The sequence below is a fragment of the Drosophila subpulchrella genome, unplaced genomic scaffold (assembly GCF_014743375.2).
Source record: "Drosophila subpulchrella strain 33 F10 #4 breed RU33 unplaced genomic scaffold, RU_Dsub_v1.1 Primary Assembly Seq73, whole genome shotgun sequence".
NCBI lineage: Eukaryota > Metazoa > Arthropoda > Insecta > Diptera > Drosophilidae > Drosophila > Drosophila subpulchrella.
The window spans coordinates 63361-69120 of NW_023665709.1; positions in this window are offsets into that span (position 1 = coordinate 63361).

A 5760-nucleotide genomic window follows, 5' to 3' on the forward strand; every position below is an offset into this window, starting at 1 on the left:
CCAGAAAGCAGTATATCCGATAATGAAATAAATAATATCCCCGACAATGAAAATACCCTAGAAGAAAATATCTTTGTCGAATTAATCAATCAATTACATCCAATATACCCATCAGTTCCAATGAATCGGGACGATTCAATTTAGAATGGGGGGAGTTATAAGACACATTATTTAGGGGCTCTTACCCAATTTATAAACAACTTTGGGCCGAGAGCTAGTTTCCAAATAACTCTGACAGACCCGAAATATATCCGTGGTCAGCTATTTCTGTCAACTAAGCCTCCAAATTATTCCCACCCAGATCAGATGTATAAAATAAGTTTGACCTATTGAAAAATTGTAATAGTGAATAAGTGATTATAAAAAATAAAAATACATTTTTATACCCGTTACTCGTAAACTAAAAGGGTATACTACATTCGTCGGAAAGTATGTAACAGTCAGAAGGAAGCGTTTCCAACCCCATAAAGTATATATATTCTTGATCAGGATCACTAGCCGAGTCTATCTAGCCATGTCCGTCTGTCCGTCTGTCTGTCAGTCCGGATGAACGCTGAGATCTCGGAAACTATAAGAGCTAGGCTATTGAGATTTGACGTGCAGATTCCTGAGCTTCTTACGCAGCGCAAGTTTGTTTCAGCAGAGTGCCACGTCCACTCTTACGCCCACAAACCGCCCAAAACTGTGGCTCCTACAGAATACAGAAATGTATTGTTCTCATCAATACCTATCGATGGACCTAAAAAAAGTTTGCCACGCCCACTTTAACGCCCAAAAACCGCCCACAAACTTCAAAAAATCGTAAATATGAACGCGGATATCTCGGAAAATATCAAAAATAAAGAAATTAGATTTCAGATTTAGATTCCGTAGGCTTGAGCAAAGTGCACGTTTGTTACGCGAATATGCCACGCCCACTCTAACGCCCACAAACCGCCCAAGCCTGTGGCGCCTACAATTTTCATGCTAGATACAAAATTTTAACTGAAATCGTCAATACCTATTGATTGATCTAAAAAGACTTTGCCACGCCTACTCTAACGCCCAACATAAGGATAGGCTAAAAATGTTTACTTCAATATCATTTTAATTCTCTTATATATATATATCACGTATGGCCTTACATAAAATAAGAACCATAATTAAAATGGCCAACATATAACAAAAAAAAATAATAAATAATACTTTCTGATCTCAAAAAGAAAAAATAATAATAAAATAAGATGTTCATTTATATTATATATACAATGTACATTGTACAATGTACATACATACGTACATAGAAGTATGTATGCGTTTGAATGTGTGTGTAGAGGTGTAAAAACAAAATTAAAAAGTATGTATATCTAAAAATAAACATAATTGTATTTAAACATAAACACATTTTAAATTGCGCTTAAATTCATGTTTAGAAGTATGCATATGCCAATTAATTTTTTTTCTACGCCGCCCTGCAAAGTTTCTTCTCATGCACACATAGTTATGTAAATAGATGTACTACATATTTATTTATGCACAGATGTACGTGATTTTCTTTGCTTTTCATAAAATTTGGCACATTCTTAAAAGTCTTACAAAAAATTTTTTTGTTAATACTCAAATATACATATACTAAGAAAATAACTTCATTGAAATACGATATTTTTCAAAAGGAGGGAGATGTAGTATGTTCACATATCGAATGCACATTTTACTCAGTGTTATGCATTAATATAAGTACAAACACATTATAGCACTTGGCCACAATACTTACGTACAAATCTACGTCCCAAGCAGTTCCCCAAGTGCTCAGTAATATGACCGCTCTTGAGTGCACTGGGACTGGACATTGTGGTAAAAAGTGTAGAACTAATGTTTCTTATACTGAGCTGTTTAACATAGTCTAGACAAGTGGACAAACTGAAAAACAAAATACAATTTTCATTTTGACAAGTCTCCCAAAATCTTGTTTTCTGTATTACTTTTGAACGGAGCATCCCATTTTGACAGTTGAAGTGTCATTGAACGCGTATTTCAGGTGAAATACAACTAGGTTTAAAGCCGGGGATATTTATTCACAGCGGCCCCAATAGATCACATTTTCTAAATTTTCACTTTTACCGCTCTATCTCCAAAACCAACTGATTTTTTTTTTTAGTTTTGGTATGCAATCCTTTTAGTTTTTGCAATACCTTTCAGTTTGTCTATCACACTTAACAATCGGACGATCACAGTAGATTTTCAATTCTTCGTGTATATATAGTAGCCCAAGTCCACGGGACTTCCACCTCTGCCAAGGCCAGCGAACAATGCAGCCGAGTAAGCCCAAAACACCACAAAGACCAGCCCAAGCCTCCCACCAGCGTAGGAGTGGCTAACCAGCTAATCCTACCTGATGGGAGAGCCAAAGCTGAACTTGTGGTGAGTACCAGGGCCAAGGAGTTCAAGAGGACACCACCTAACCAGGCAGGACCTCTGGAACGCAAGAAAGGCGGTAATCCCAGACTTCGACATCGCTATGACCACCAGCAACAGCAACAAGCGAGAGAGGTCGATGGAAGCAGCGCAACCAGCGAGCAAGAAGGCCAAGACAACATACCGCGGCACATGGTCGAGTTCTTTAGCGGAAGTGGTAAAGGATCGGAAGATCATTGGCGTCATCGGCCAGAGTGATGAAGGCGGTAGGATCCCCAGAAACCAATGGGGTCTGGTTAGACGGGCCCTTGCGTCAGTGACCCTGAAAGTGCTGGACGAAAACCCAGGTCCGCCACCCGATTGCACAGATGTGGGGTTTTTTTTTTTTTTTTTTTTTTGTTAGTGGTGGTTTAAAGCATCGAAAGCCAACTAGGAGCTGAACTAGCTTGCCGAAGTCTGGGACTCTAACCCAGTAAAAACTCCACCCCCTCCCCGCTTCCCCGGCGGTACTGCCGTTAGGTATTACTTCGCCGGGGGGGGGGAATGCCCTTAGGGCTCTCTAGGATTCTATCCTATTGGAATTTCGCAGTCTTTCTGCGATGCGCAGTTTTTTGAGTACTATTGTGGCCATGTTGCATACCGCAGACCAATTTACTTCTGATTCAAGCATAATGTCCACCAGGTTACAAGCGGCTGGCGTCCTCCCAACCCTTATGCTCAGATCTCTTCGTTCATTTTCGAATCTCGGACAGACAAAAAACACGTGTTCTGCGTCTTCATTATCCGACTCGCAGAGTGGGCAGTGCGGATAACGTTCATGCTTAAACCTATTCAGATAGTATTTAAAGCATCCATGTCCCGTCAACAGTTGCGTTAAGTAGTAGTCCACATGTCCATGCTTCCGTCCCAGCCATCTCTGCAGTTCTGGGATAAGCTTATACGTCCATCGTCCTTTGCTACTATTTACCCACCTCTCTTGCCACTTAGCAATGGTGCACCCTTTCCGTACGGATTCTGCAGTTGCGACCCCTGTGCTGCCCGCGCGGATGTTAGCTGATTCCACTGCCAGCAGATCAATCGGTATGCCTCCCGATATTACCAGCGCCGCGTCATGGGATACCGTGCGGAACGCACAGCATACCCGTAGTGCACACAATCTCTGCACGGAGTCGCCATCTTGCATATAACTTCAATTTTTTGTGGCTCGAGCCCATATGGGAGCAGCGTACATCAGCGTCGATGTGACAGCACTAACCAGTAATCTACGTCCTGGTTGCCTTGGTCCCCGAGTGTTCGCCATAATTCGCGATATCGCGGCCGCGGTCCTACTTGCCTTGCCACTAGCGTACGCTAGATGTTCTTTGAAAGAAAGCCGGTGGTCGATCATGACGCCCAAGTATTTTAGGCTTGGACGCGATGTAATTGTGGCTTCTCCAATTTTGATAGTAGCTGCCTCCACTTTCTGCCTGCTACTTATCAGGACTGCTTCAGTCTTGTGCGCTGCCAAGGCGAGTCCCTTGGAGTCGAGCCATGCGCTTGCTCGTTTCCCCGCTTCATTGCAGATTCCTTCCGCATCTGGGAGTTTCTTTGCCGTAACCACTATGGCCACGTCATCCGCGAAACCAATGAGTCGTGCCCCTTCGGGCATCGTGATCCTAAGTATCCCATCGTACATGACATTCCATAACAAAGGGCCTAGGACTGATCCTTGGGGAGCTCCCCCGGTGACCCTGTGGGTCGATTGCCCGGAATCAGTATCGTACAGGAGCAGGCGGCCTTCAAAGTAGCTCGCTATTACTCTCTGTATATACACTGGTACATTTAAGTTGCTCAGTGCATTTAGTGTGTGGTGCCAGCTGGCGGAGTTGAAAGCGTTTTTTACATCCAACGTTGCCGCTAAGCAGTACTGCTTAGTGCCGTACAACCACCTTTTCCCCTCAATGGCTTTATCTGCGATTTCACACAGTTTACCGACGGCGTCGATGGTGGATAGCCCCTTCCGAAAACCATACTGCATCTCTGAGAGGCCGTTGGTTTCGGCAAGGGCACCTTCTAGCCGGGAGTGGATTATTCTTTCGAGAATTTTACCCACCGTGTCCAGCATGCAGAGTGGCCTATACGAAGAAGGCTCCTCCGCGGGTTTTTCCCCCTTTGGTATGAGTACCAGCCGCTGTGTTTTCCAGCGGCTAGGGAACACACCTTCCGTTAGGCATGCGTTATACATGTCAACGTACTCTTTAGTGTTTGCTTTTATGGCAATTTTGAGAACTTTATTCGGGATTCCATCTGGTCCCGGTGCCTTGTCGTCCAGTATTGTCTTCAATACCTGGAGGACTTCTTCGGCACTTGTGAGCTTTATGCTCGCCCTGTTCACGATCAGTGAGGTCCGCGCCATACCTTCTTGCTCTGGGAATAGTGTTTCCACGATCCTTTTTAGGCTGACTGGGCATGTCGGTGATGGCCGACTAAATACCCGCAGCCGTTTTGTGACGAGTTTATATGCGAAGCCCCATGGGTTGGAGTCTATTTCCTCGCAGATATTGTTAAAGCACCTGCGATTGCTCTCTTTTATAGTTTTTTCCAGGGCTCGTCTCTTTTCCCTGAAGTATATTTGGAGTGCCTCAAATTCGGGCCTTCCTCTTGAGCGTTGGTATGCGCGTCTTGCCCTGTGGCAGTCTTTCCTGGCTTCCGCAATGGATTGGTTCCACCAGTATGCAGGTCTTCTTCTTGATGGGTTTTTCCCTCTTCTCTGCATAGATGCATCACAGGCTACCTTGGTGTACTCTGCGATGTGGTTTGCCCTTTCTTCAGCTGAGCCGCTTGTGGAGAGGTCCTCGAACAACATCTGTACCATCTCCACGTTTAGCGTTTCTATTTTGTACCCTGGCACGGTCTTAGGGACTCGTGGTGGGCCACTTCTAGAATTTATCGTGCAGATTATTGCTGCATGGTCACTACCCGTGTAGGTGTCACTAACCTCCCAGCTGGAGCCCGAGGCCAATCCAGTGTTCACAAATGTGAGGTCAATGAAAGAACTGGTGCCGGCTCTTGAAAAAGTCGGTTTTGTTCCAGAGTTCAGCAGCACTAGGTCAAGTGCGGCGAAGCTCTCAAGTAGCGCCTTTCCCCTCGCGTTGGTTCGGGGGGAGCCCCACTCCGTAGCCCAGGCATTAAAGTCCCCGGCAATTACGGCGGGGCGATTTTCCCGGGCGTCTTCTGCAATCTCTTCGAGCGCAGATGTTGCCTGGGGGAGGCTAAGGCTTGGCGGCAGGTAACAGCTATAGAAAGCTATACCATTCACTTGGGCCCTAGCGAAGCAATTTCCGCATTTTTTCTTGCTAATCTGTCGCCTTGGATTACCGCAGCTCC